The sequence below is a fragment of the Macaca mulatta genome, chromosome 6, assembly GCF_049350105.2.
Source record: "Macaca mulatta isolate MMU2019108-1 chromosome 6, T2T-MMU8v2.0, whole genome shotgun sequence".
Classification (NCBI taxonomy): Eukaryota; Metazoa; Chordata; class Mammalia; order Primates; family Cercopithecidae; genus Macaca; species Macaca mulatta.
Window position 1 is genome coordinate 18722294 of NC_133411.1, and position 14358 is coordinate 18736651.

The window sequence follows — 14358 nt, forward strand, 5'->3', positions numbered from 1 at the left end:
TAGCCTTCTGAGTAGCTAGGACTGCAAGCAAGTACCAACAGGCCCAGCTAATTTTTTTTTTTTTAAAGAAACTGAGGTCTTGCTATGTTGTCCAGGCTGGTCTCCAACTCCTGGGCTCAAGTGATCCTTCCCAAAGTGTTGTAATTACAGGCCTGAGCCAACATGCCCAGCCTCAACCTTTTTAACGACAAGATTTATTAGTAGTGTATAAAATCTCAAAGTCTGGGGAATCACTGATTTGGTACATTTCTCTAAGTTTTGCTCAGTCTTCATTTTATTAAAAGCATTATTCATTCTGAAGCTGTATGCTTTCATTCACATACATATTTAAGGAAATTCCTGAGGGAAATAACGTTGAAAAAGAACTACGATCATAAAAAAAAAAACAAAAAAAACTCAGTGCAACTGTACACACTGAAATAAATAAACCAAGCAAAAATTTCATGTCTATCTCATCTCTTTTTATTATTTTTAAAATTTTTATTTATGTATTTAAGATGGAGTCTCACTCTTTCACCCAGGTTGGAGAGCAGTGGCAAAATCTTGGCACATTGCAACCTCCTCCCAGGCTCTTGTGATCTTCCAATTACTCAGCCTCCAGAGTAACTGGGACTACCGGTGCATGCCAACACTCCTGTCTAATTTTGTGTATAATATTTTTTGTAGAGACAGGTCTTTGCCATGTTGCTCAGGCTGATCTCAAACTTCTAAGCTCAGGTGCTCTGCCCACCTTGGCCTCCCAAAGTGTTGGCATTATAGGGATGAGTCACCACACCCGGCCCTATCTCTTTATCTCATGTGAACTTGGTTTTCATTTTTTCCTAAGGTCCATATGTCACATTTATTTTTCATTTTGTTGTCGTTGAAGATAATTTTATATTTTCCCTGAGTTTCCCTCTGGGTCCAGAAAAATTTGTTATTAATATCATTCATAACAAATTTTATGTTATATAATGATAATTATAATAAATAATTATCATTCATTTATAATTTAATGGCTTTGTATAATTTTATTGCAACTCCTTGAGGTCAATGTGTTCAAATGTTAAATGAAAAAATGATGGGTTAATAAGCACTTATTTAGAATCATTTAGAGAACACATGTACTTGCTTTGTTTTGTTTTGTTTTCGTTTTTATTGCTTATATAGTCCAGGATTTAAGAGACTAAAACGGTCTCAATAAAAATGTTGTCTTGGGAATTCTCATCTTAAATATAATTTTTACATATATTTCATGAATTCCAAATCAGACTTTCAGATAACAAAAACAAAACATTGGTAGTCTACAGGCTTCCCCGAGTATCTGGGTATAGAAACTTATACCAAAGCTTAAAAATAAATATATTTTGGCCCAGGCGTGGTGGCTCATGACTTCCCAGCACTTTGGGAGGCTGAGGCGGGTGGATCACCTGAGGTCAGGAGTTCCAGACCAGCCTGGCCAATATGGTGAAACCCTGTCTCTACTAAAAATACAAAAATTAGCTGGCCATGGTGACGTACACATGTAATTCCAGCTACTGTGGAGGCTGAAGCAGGAGAATTGCTTGAGGTTCTTGGGGAGGAGGCTGCAGTGAGCTGAGATCGTGCCACTGCACTCCATCCTGGGCAACAGGATGAGACGGTCTAAGAATGAAAAATAAAAAAAATATATATATATATACACACACATGCATAGACACACACACACATATATATGAATCATTTAGACAGCACTTTATATGTATATGTGTGTGTGGTTTATAAAACTTACATATATATTTTGATAAATTAAAAAAAATGATCTTACAGACTGAGTTCCAAACACTAGAGGCTCATTATTGGTGATCTCACTATCTTTTGGCTTTTTAAGCTATGAATTTATTCAAGTAGAAAATACGTTTGCACAGGCAACAAATATTCTTGCCTTGTAACAGAGTGAATTAATCTTTAACGCTGATTTGTTGTATTTAAAAGCCACACACCTGAAAGTCAGGCACATCACATAATCACTCAAAGAAAAACGGGCCCCTGTTTTACCTTGAGGAAGATCGGTTGACCTGTCACATGCTTTTGTTAACAAAAAAAAGTGGGGGAAAAAAGTTCCCCCAGCTCTCCCTCTAAAAAGAAAGCAATCCTCTTAATGCAGAAGAAAGACTGCGTTTCAGTACCTCAGAAACAAACCAGTTTTGAGTTTTGTCGTGAAAAGAGATGACATGTGTAATTACAAGAGCCTTTTACACAGATTGGGAGATTTGATTTGACAGTTGAACCCCATTAAAAAAAATGACTCTAAGGTCCTACAGCAGCAGTGAACAATTTCCATCCCACTCTGCCTCAGCACAGACGTCTAAGAATAGACAAACTCTCAGCCGGAACCACCCACTGCTGCGCACCCAAGTCTGCCTAGTATGCAAATTCCCCAGAGGGTGGAGTTTGTCTTTTCTTTCTGTTTCTTTCTTTTTTTTTTTTTTTTTTCAATTTTAAGATCTGAGAATAATAGAAACTATATTTTCCTTGCTATCTATTCGGTTACCTTCTCTTTCAGGAGCTGAAATTGCCTTGACATTCAGAGCAAAATCTACCTTTACAAAATAAAACACACACACACACACACACACACACACACTATAGTATATATAGAAATGACAAAATAAAAATCAATTAAATACAAGACAATCCTAATCAGAGTGAATCAGAAAGAGCTGCTTACATTTGGGATGCTAATTAGAACTTCATAATAACTTTATTGTCTTTTGTTTATTTCCTCCCTTCCTTATTCTCTTTCCTCTACATTTTGTCTTTCCCATCAAGTTCCCTACTTCCTCTTTTTTTGTTGTTGTTCAAGTACATAATGTCTATTGTGATAGTGTCACTCTTTCCTTCTCTCCCTCCCTCCCTTCCTCCCTCCCTCCTTCCTTCCTTCCTTCCTTCCTTTCCTTCCTCTCTCCCTCCCTTCCATCCTTTCTCCTTCCTTCCTTCCTTCCTTCCTTCCTTCCTTCCTTCCTTCCTTCCTTCCTTCCTTCCTTCCTTCCTTCCTCCCTTCCATCCTTTCTCCTTCCTTCCTTCCTTCCCTCCCTTCCTCTCTCCCTCCCTTCCATCCTTTCTCCTTCCTTCCTTCCTTCCTTCCTTCCTTCCTTCCTTCCTTCCTTCCTTCCTTCCTTCCTTCCTTCTTTCCTTCCTTCCTCCCTTCCTGCCTTCCTTCCTTCTTTCCACTGACTGCACACTGAGGCAAATACTTACATTGGGCCAGAACTATACACATTAAATGTATAGTTCTTACATTTTTAAGCTTGCTAGTTTTTCTGACTGCATAACCCTCATTCTTTGTTTGTTTGGGAAGAACAAATATAATTTACTTGGAACTTTACTTTACTCATCTTCCTCCTCCACTTCCCCCCGCCCCTCATTTATCTATAAGAATAATAAAGATTGGCCGGGCGCGGTGGCTCAAGCCTGTAATCCCAGCACTTTGGGAGGCTGAGACGGGCGGATCACGAGGTCAGGAGTTCGAGACCATCCTGGCTAACACGGTGAAACCCCGTCTCTACTAAAAAATACAAAAAACTAGCCGGGCGAGGTGGCGGGCGCCTGTAGTCCTGGCTACTCGGGAGGCTGAGGCAGGAGAATGGCGTAAAAACCCGGGAGGCAGAGCTTGCAGTGAGCTGAGATCCGGCCACTGCACTCCAGCCTGGGCGACACAGCGAGACTCCATCTCAAAAAAAAAAAAAAAAAAAAAAAAAGAATAATAAAGATTAAGAGAGACCATATTCAGGATCCAAGGTAATTTGAAATAGTCCTTGATGTACAGTGCTTATTAAAAGAGAATCTTGAAGATTCTACCAGTAGAAACTCTGTTTCAGAAAACAAGGCATCAGCTCCTAAATGTCATACAAATTGACTACATAAGAATTTTCTTGGATGTCTAAATAAAGAGATCCCAGCCCCAAGCTGTGATCCTGATTTTTGTTGTTGCTGTTGTTGTTGTTTTTTGAGACAGGGAGTCTTGCTCTGTTGCCCAGGCTGGAGTACAGTGGTACAATCTTGGCTGACCACAACCTCCGCCTCCTGGTTCAAGCAATTCTCTGCTCAGCCTCCCAAGTAGCTGGGACTGCAGGCGTGTGCCACCACACCTAGCTAATTTTTGTATTTTTAGTGGAGACAAGGTTTCACCATGTTGGCCAGGCTGGTCTCGCACTCCTGGCCTCAAGTGATCCACCTGCCTCGTCCTCTCAAAGTGCTGTCAGAGGCATGAGTCACTGCGTCTGGCCTGATTCAGTAGTTCTTAAGGAAGGTAGAGGGACAGGGCAAGGGTTTCATGAAGCTCCTCTCTGGGAATCTACTGGGATAGTGTGACTCACAAGATTTGAACAAAAAAGCTTGGACTAGAATCAGGGTCTGGTGGATCATACTTTGATTTTAAGTTTACCTCATTAGATAAAAAAAATGGTAATAATAACAACAGAGTTGCTGTGAGGATTTTCAATAAGACCTGGAAGTAATTGCTTGTGATATACACTCAGTGAACTGCAGCTATTCCAATGGAGGCTTCAGTTCCAAAAAAAAAAAAAAGCTGGGGTCATAAGCTCTGGCCTGTCTGTCTACTTCAATTGGGAAGGAATTTCTTAAGGTTTCCTTGGAAATAGAGTCACAAGGACCACAGAATTGAGATCCAAATTTTCCTACAGAGAGCAACCCCTCTTTGTAGGAGAAAAAGAAAACACAAATGTATGGCAATCTTTTTAGGGGGAGAGGGGGAGTCAAAATCCAAGATAGTTTTCCTGAGAATATTCAAATTAGATTATGGAGATAACAAGATGTGAACCAAGGAAAAAGAACGAATTGCCTTTATGTATGGGAGGCGAAGTAGTTGGAACCCCACCTTCGTATCTTAGTTACCTCTGTAACCTGGTGACAGATTTCTTCTCAGAGCCTCGGTGTGTTTACTCAAGAACTGGAGAGCCCAGGCTCAGTGCCTCATGCCTGTAATCCCAGCACTTTGAGCGGCTGAGGCGGGCGGATCACTTGAGGTCAGGAGTTCGAGACCAGCCTGGCCAACATGGTGGAAGCCTGACTCTACTAAAAATACAAAAATTAGCCGGACCCAGTGGCATGCGCCTGTAATCCCAGCTATTCAGGAGGCTGAGGCAGGAGAATCGCTTGAACCCGGGAGGCGGAGGTTGTAGTGAGCCGAGATCATGCCACTGCACTCCAGCCTGGGTGACAAGAGCGAAGCTCCGTATCGAAAAACAAACAAACAAAAAAACTGGAGAATATATCTGCCTCAGGCGCTGTGGAGAGGATAGAAGGCTGTGTTTAGCACACAGCCTAGTACACAAGCATTCGTTAAATGGATGCAAGACCAAGACGTTCATTTCCTTCTGAAACAAGAGAGCAATCATGAGTGATGCAATCTCATCTTTTCCCTCACCAATTTTTATGAGCAATTTCTCTTAAAGGAACATTCTGATGTTACGGATTAACTGTGGTTTAGTTTTTATTCACTCTGTATATATGACACTTTCCCATATGTCAACTCTCCTGGTGTGTTCTACATTGCTTCATTCATTCATTCACCAAATATTTATTAAGCATCTGCTATCTTCCAGGCACTATATTCCCACAAAAGGTAGGAATATGTTGAGCATAAAAACAGAGCTGGCCGGGCTCAGGGGCTCATGCCTGTAATCCCAGCATTTTGGGAGGCTAAAGTAGGAAGAGCCCTTAAATCCAGAAGTTCAAAACTAGCTGAGGCAACACAGTGAGACCCCATCTCTATTTAAAAAACAAAAAGCAAAAACAGAGCTCATGAGGGAGATGCAAATTAAAACCACAATGAGATATCACCTCACACCTGTCAGCATGGCTATTAGTAGAGAGACAAAAGATAACAAGTGTTAGTGAGAATGTGGAGGAAGGGAACCCTTGTACACTGCTTGTGTGAGTGTAAATTAGTACAGCCATTATGGAAAATTGCATGGAGGTTTCTCAAAAAACTAAAAATAAAATTATCATATAATCCAGCAATCCCACTTCTGGGTTACCCACAAAATTTGAAATCAGCATGTTGAAGAGAAGTCTGTATGCCCATGTTCATTGCAGCACTAGTCACAATAGCCAAGATACGGAATTAGCCTAAGGGTCCATCAGTGGATGAATGAATGGATAAAGAAAATGTGGCAGGCCAGGTGCGGTGGCTCACGCCTATAATCCTAGCACTTTCGGAGGCCAAGGTGGGCGGATCGCTTGAGCTCAGGAGTTTGAGACCAGCCTGGGCAACATGGCAAAACCCCGTCTCTACAAAAAATGCAAAAAACTTAGCTCCATGTGGTGGCGCATGCCTGTGGTCCTAGCTACTTGGGGAGCTGAGGTGGGAGGATGACTTGAGCCTAGGAGGTGGAGGTTACAGTGAACTGAGATCGTGCCACTACAGTGGAAAAAAAAAGTGAGACCCTATCTCCAAAAAAAAAAAAAAAAAAAAAAAAAGGAAAGAAAAAGAAAATATGGCATATATATGATGGAATACTAGTCAGCCTTATAAAAGGAAGAAGTTCTGTCATTTGTGATGATATGGATAGAATTGGAGAACATTGGCCGGGCGCGGTGGCTCAAGCCTGTAATCCCAGCACTTTGGGAGGCCGAGACGGGCGGATCACAAGGTCAGGAGATCGAGACCAGCCTGGCTAATACGGTGAAACCCCGTCTCTACTAAAAAATACAAAAAACTAGCCGGGTGAGGTGGCGGGCGCCTGTAGTCCCAGCCACTCGGGAGGCTGAGGCAGGAGAATGGCGTAGACCCGGGAGGCGGAGCTTGCAGTGAGCTGAGATGCAGCCACTGCACTCCAGCCTGGGGACAGAGCGAGACTCCGTCTCAAAAAAAAAAAAAAAAAAAAAAAAAAAGAATTGGAGAACATTATGCTAAGTGGAATAAGCAAAACACAGAAAGACAAACACCATGTGCTCTCACTTATACATGAAAACTAAAACAACTGTTCTCAGAAGCAGAGAGTAGAACAATGGTGATCAGAGACTAGCGGGTGGGGGGAACAGGGAGGTGATAATCAATGGATTCAAAGCGTCACTTAGGCAGAATAAGTTTGATTTTTTTTTAGATCTATTGCAGAGCGTGGTGACTATCCCTAACAACTGAGTACTGCACATTTCCATCCGTTAAAAGAGTAAATCTCAAATGCTCTCATTCCAAAAAAAAGTCAAATACTGGAAGTGATGGATAAATTAAGTCACTCATTAATAATTTCATATTATATTTAAAAATCATAACATTGTTTTGTACTCAGTAAATATGTACAACTATAATTCGTCTATTAAAAGACCCAGAGCCCACAACTCTCACTTCAACTCTGGACTCCAAAACATTACCTGCCTCTTGGCCGATGCCCTTGGATGACCCACAGGCATCTCAGAGGTAATATATCCTGACATGAACTTCTGATTTCCCCAGACCTTGCTCCTTCACCCTTTCAGGGTTCATCTGAGGGTAAATTCATCCTCCAGATACTCACCCCAAGTCATTAACTCCACCCTCGACTCATCTTTTCTTATACTTGATAGTCCACGTGTCAGGAAAGGTTGTTCACTCTATATGTCCCCCATAACCAGGATACAAGCAGTCTTGCCACCCTGGCCCAGGCCAAACGAATCTCTTATTCTTTATTTTTCTGAGGAAGAGTCTCACTCTGTCGCCCAGGCTGCAGTGCAGTGGCGCCATCTTGGCTAACTGCAACCTCTGTCTCCTAGGTTCAAGCAATTCTCCTGCCTCAGCCTCTTGAGTAGTTGGAATTACAGGTGTGTGCCACCACGCCCAGCTAATTTTTTTTTTTTTTTTTAAGATGGAATCTCGCTCTGTTGCCCAGGCTGGAGCGCAGTGGTGCGATCTTGGATCACTGCAACCTCCACCTCCCAGGTTCAAGCGATTCTCCTGCCTCAGCCTCCCGAGTAGCTGAGATTACAAGAGCGTCACCATGCCTGGCTAATTTTTGTCTTTTTAGTAGAGACGAGGTTTCACCCTATTGGCCAGGCTGGTCTCTAACTCCTGATCTCGTGTTCTGCCCACCTCAACCTCCCAAAGTGCTAGGATTACAGGCATGAGCCACCGCGCCAGGTCTTGTTTTATTTTTAATAGAGATGGGGTTTCACCATGTTGGCCAGGCTGGTCTTGAACTCCTGACCTCAGGTGATCCACTCTCCTCAGCCTCCTAAATTGCTGGGATTAGAGATGTGAGCCACTGGAATCTCTTAATCCGATTATTTGCAAGAGTTTTCTCACCAACTTCTCTGCTCCTACCCTTGCTACTAAAACTCAACTCTTCTCATTAGAGCAGCCAGAAGGACCTTGCTAAGGTGTAAGTGGGATCATGCCACTCCTCAGCTCAAAACCTTAAATGGGCTCTCTGTCTTGCTCAGAGGGAGAGCCAAGGTCTCCACTAGATTAGACCTGGCAGAAGGAACAGTGACTCACTAGGTCCTACAGGCAGGACTGACTGCAAAATGTGCTGGGCCTTGCTTAAACTCTTAAGAATTTCAAGGGAGCAGAGCATTAGATCCAACACAGGAATGAGTGTGGGGTCCATTGTGACTGTCCAGGTGAAACGCCCATGAAGCTGGTCCTCCCTGCAAGATCTCCACGGGGTCTCCTTCCCATACCTCCCTCTGCTATCTCTGACTCCATCTTCTTCCTTTCTTTCTGCTTAACCAGGCGGGCCAGCAGACTGGTCCTCCAAGAGGAAATCAGGCACCTTGCCACCTTTGGGCCTTTGTGCTTGCTAGTCCCTCTGCCTGGAGCTTTTCCAAATTCCCTCCCTCCTCTCATGACTTTGCTCCAATGTCACAGTCTCACAAGGCCATCCCGATCATCCTATTTTAAATTGCAACCCACTGTACACCCCTTCTCACATACACACCTTGCTCTCCTCCCCATTCCCTAATTATTTCTTTTATAGTGCTAGTCATCAAGATATGAGACCTTTTTCTTAAATAATTAGTTATTCTGTCTCCTTCCATAGACTATAAACTCCAGAGGACAGTGATTTTTGTCTTTTTCATTCAATGTTACTTCCAGCGCCTAGGATGGAGTAATTGTCAATACATCTTATTTGAAGAGATGAGTAGGTCAGTAGCAGAGGATGTAACAATTAGACAAACAATCATCCAACAATACACAATTAAACCAGAATTATGTACTTAGAAGGAAGGTAACTGTATTAGTCTGTTTCCATGCTGCTAATAAAGATATACCCAAGTCTGGGTAATTTAAACAGGAAAATGTTTTAATGGACTTACAGTTCCACATGGCTGGGGAGGTCTCACAATCATGGCAGAAGGCAAGGAGCAAGTCACATCTTACATGGATAGCAGCAAGTAAAAAGAGAGCTCGTGCAGGAAACTGCTGTTTTTAAAACCATCAGATCTCATGAAACTTATTCACTATCATGAGAACCAAATCATGGGAAAGACCTGCCCTCATGATTCAATTACCTCCCATCAGGTTCCTCCCATGACATGTGGGAATTGTGGGTGTTACAATTCAAGATGAGATTTGGGTGGGAACACAGCCAAACCATATCAGTAACCTCGTTCCACAAAAGACACAACCCCAACCAGCAGCCACCTGGGGAGGGGGAAAGGTGTCCAGGCAGAGGGAACAGCTGGACAAAGGGCCTGTGTGCTGAGGAAACAAGGGAACACTTGATGAACTGAGAGAGGCCACAGTAGCAGGAATGCACAGAGAAAAAACAAAGTTGGAAAAGATGAGTGTGGGCACCTGGCTGAGGTTTGAGCCAGCAGACCCTTGCAAGCCATGCTGAGGATGCCGCCCTTCATCCTTGGGATGATTAGAAGTGACAGGAGGGCTGCAGACAGAAAGGGCATATAAGAGAAAAGAAAAGATAATTCTAGGTTCAATGTAGAGAACAGATGGGGGTGGCCTCAGGGAGACTGGAGAGAAAGTTATTTGCAGACTGCTGGGTGACAGTTGCTTGGATGGCAGAGGGGGCAGAAAAGATAGAGAAAACCAGGCTGTTGAAGCTTTTATTTAGGTGGTAAAAAACACAGAATTGGCTCATTCCTGTAATCCCAGCACTTTGGGAGGCTGAGGCGGGTGGATCACCTGAGGTCAGAAGTTTGAGACCAGCCTGGCCAACATGGCAAAACCCCGACTCTACTAAAAATACAAAAATTAGCTGGGCATGGTGACGCGTGCCCGTCATCCCAGCTACTTGGGGGGCTGAGGCAGCAGAATTGCTTGAACCTAGGAGGTGGAGATTGCAGTGAGCCAAGAATGTGCCATTGCACGCCAGCCTGGGTGACAGAGCGAGACTCCATCTCAAAAAAAAAAAAAAAAAGAGAAAAGCCTGTTGCAAAGTGATGTCCTCAGGGGCTTCAGTTAAGGCAAGGAGGTGGGAAGGATCCTCCAAAAACAAGGTTGAGGGTAAAAAGGAGTTTGCACGTGATGAGGCAGCAGTTTTAGAGGGCGATGTGGCAGCACTCAGGAGGTCAGCAGAGAACTCAGCTGAATCTGGGGCAAGGAACCATATGATACCTTGTGGATTTGCTGGTATTGCAGCATGAAGTATTTGTTCATGTCAGTTTACTCCGGATGTTTGGTGATGGGAGATAAGGGACACAGAGATTCGATTTCCGCAGTCCCTTGGGGGATGGTGAGCCCTTGGCCTAATGGCTAAAGGTTTTGAATCACAAGACCCGGGGAGAGGTCCTTCTAAGCTTCTGGGTAGGGAAGTGCATTCCACCCCCGCACAGCTCTGGGTCATAACTTCTTGGAGGTTGATGCTATCTTCATGAGCGCAAAGGAGGAAGCCCTGAATTTTCTCTAAGTTGTCCCCTACTTTGTGTCAATCCACCCAGTAGGCTGCCCTCAAACCAAGCACGAGTGGGCAGGCGTACTTTACACTCGGGTTGGCACACATTGTTCTGTCACCTCAAATCTCTTTGAAGAATTCCGTGGCTTTATGCTTCTTGACCCTCCCTCTCTCATGACTAGAAGATGCTAGCAGACCCCTGGCTTGAAGCCTGGCCCTTAGACTCTGGGGCAAGTTACATAACCTCTTTGTGCTTTATCTTCCTTATCTGTAAACTGGGAGTAATAATCTGGCTCAACTCACAGCATTGTCACCAGGATCAAATGACGTCATTGGTCTAAAGCACAGTATCTAAAACCTAGTAAGAGATCAAAGAAAAAGTGCAGCCCCATCTCTTCTCACTTCCTGGTTTGTTCCCTTGATTCCAATGGTACGGGACACTTTCCAGCCCATCGTCCAATTCTCCCTGCTATGCTTTTGAACATGCCTGGAATTCTTTTCCTTCATGAGTCTCCTCTGCCTTCTCCACTTCACTATGGCTCACTGTGTGTCTATAAGTTTCTACTTGTTCTACCCATTCCTGACTCGGGAGTGCTGACACGTAACTACTCTGGTGCTCCTCTGTCGCTCACTCCAGTTTCTTCCTAGCAACCATCAACTTACCAACATCGACTCATGAGCACGAGGGTCTCCTCACTAGGCTGTGCCTGACCTGTGGGCAGGGACCCTCCTCATTCTCTTATGCCCAGTACCTTGAACATTGCCTCATGCTCAGAGTTTCAAAATATCTGTTGAGATGTAAATACTTAAGTAACAGGACTGTCTTTTCTCTTCAGATCTATTTGTCTTTTACAAGGAGACAAAAACTTTAAGTAAAAATGACCTTTGGCCAGGCTAGGTGGCTCATGCTTATAATCCCAGCACTTTGGGAGACTGAGGCAGGAGGATTGCTTGAGTTCAGGAAATTTGAGATCAGCCTGGGTGAGACCCCCATCTCCTCAAAAAATTAAAAAATTAGCCAGGCTTAGTGTCACATACCTGTAGTCCCAGCTCCTCAGAAGGCTGAGGCAGGAGAATCAATTGAGCCCAGGAGGTCAAGGCTACAGTGAGTCGTGATCGTGCCATTGTACTTCAGCCTTGGCAACAGTGTAAGATCTTGTCTCGGAAAAAGAAAAGACACTCAATTGTCCAATTTCAGGCAACGGTTGGGCAGAGGAGAAAGTATTTATCTGGGGAAGAATAGGGTGATTTGCTGAGAAGGGAGAGTTATATTGGTGGGAGTCACCCTAGAATCACTGAAATTGCATTATTACTTATGAACGCTTCTGACTCCTCTCTTAATAAGGCCAATTCTGTATTTGGTAGCAACACAATTTGTTATTTTATGTGAATATGTTTTAAAAATAAAACAATCATATTTTATAAACTTATGCAGATTATTTTCTTTGTATCATAAATTATACTATTGAGCATGCTTATGTAAAATAATGGGATTCTTTCTTTTTAGTAGTTAAAAATTGTTATTCTTCATTTACACAACACATACAAAAAGATGCTACAAGAACGTTGTACTTTTTAAAAGACATTTCCAGTGAGACTGGCTTCATTTAAACTGGGAGTTTGATTTTAGGGAGACATTCTGGGCAGTTGGGCTATCTACCTAGCTTGATTTGTACTTTCTTATAAACTTGGTCTTCCAGGAAACATTTGCATCTGGCAGGGGTCTGTAATTCTCAGTGGGCCAGATTTGGTCTTGGTTGATTTTTTTGAGGCCACCATCTTGTTGATTGGTTATTTATACCTGCCCAACCATCTCACTGCCCAACCAGTGAGTTCAGGTGCACTCACTCAAAGTCCTTCTGACATTAGAATCACAATTCTTCCTGTAGATTTCCCCCATCATCTGATTCTCTAAAGCAGGCACAAATTCATACTTAGGAGAGACCTCACACCACCTGTAAGCCTCCCTCAAATGCAAGAGGAGACCACAAAGTATTGCTGTTGAATCAGACACAGCTTTGTTGTGTTGAGTCTAAAGATACTTTTAACTTGAATTTTGCTTTTTTGTTTTGTTTTGTTTTGTTTTGAGACAGAACTTCCCTCTGTTGCCCAGGCTGGAATACAGTGGTGCAATCTCGGCTCACTGCAGCCTCCACTTCCCGGGTTCAAGCGATTCTCCTGTCTCGGCTTCCTGAGTAGCTGGGACTAAAGGCATGTGGCACCACGCCTGGCTAATTTTTGTATTTTAATAGAGACAGGATTTCACCTGTTGGTCAGACTGGTCTCGAACTCCTGACCTCAGGTGATCCACTTGCACCGGCCTCCCAAAGTGCTGGGATTACAGGTGTGAGCCACCGCACCTGACCTCCTTTTTTGTCTTAGATAATGACTCCATGTTGTTCCTTGAGATGGTTTTGGGTTTACGGGAAGAGTTAAAAGAGAGTCTTGTGTGGTCTTTGAGAACTCAGGAAGATCAGGGTCCTGGGGCAATAGTTTCTTGACAGGATAGATGCTGAAAACCAGCAGGGCCCAGAAAGGAGCATACCCCCAGGGAACCAGCAACGCAGAAACTGGTAACCCACGTGAGCACCCTGTCAACAGGCAAGGTCAGAAATCAGAGATCTTTATGATTTGTGAGGCAGAACAGCCAACTACATGTGCATTTGATGTAAATACTCAGTACATTCAACTTTTCCCCAGTGTAGCTCTGCCTTCAGGCTTCTCCCCAGTCCTCCAGGGCTTCTCTTGAACATGTGGGCTGCCCACTGCTGCCTGCACCATTCCTCATTCCAGCTGTGTTTGTCCTAACAGGTTTGCCAAGTATAAAATAATTTTTGTCTGGGCACGTGGCTCACACCTGTAATCCCAGTTCTTTGGGAGGCTGAGACGGACAGATCACCTGACATCACGAGTTCGAGACCAGCGTGGTCAACAAGGCGAAATCCCATCTCTATTAAAAATACAAAATCAGCTGTTTGTGGTGACACGCACCTGTAATCCCAGCTACTCAGGAGGCTGAGGCAGGAGAATCGCTTGAACCCAGGAGGCGGAGGTTGTAGTGAGGCGAGATTGCACCACTGCACTCTAGCCTGGGCAACAGAGCAAGAGACTCTGTCTAAAAAAAAAAAAAAAAAAAAAAAAATTTCATCTTTTTGAGATGAGAGGGCTGCTGGAGGGTAGAGATAGGGATTAGTGGCTTAGTATACTTACCTTCATTTAATAACTATATTTAAAGGGAACTAATGAGAACTATGATGGAGAGTTTTCTGCAATAGAAGTAAATGTAATTTTCAAAAGTTCTTCATCATTACTGAGTACACTGAAGAGGCAAATGGACTGGCGTATAGCTTAGAGTATTCACTTAATATGTATACAAACCACCTGCAGCTCTTGTTAAATTGCAACTTTTGTAGGTTTGGATTAAGCTTTGCTTCTAAAAAAGCTCCCAAGGGACATTCATGCTGCTGGTCCTTGATCCATACATTAAGTAGCAAGGTTTTAGGGGACTTCAAATTATTATTATTATTCTATGTAATTGGAAGTTATT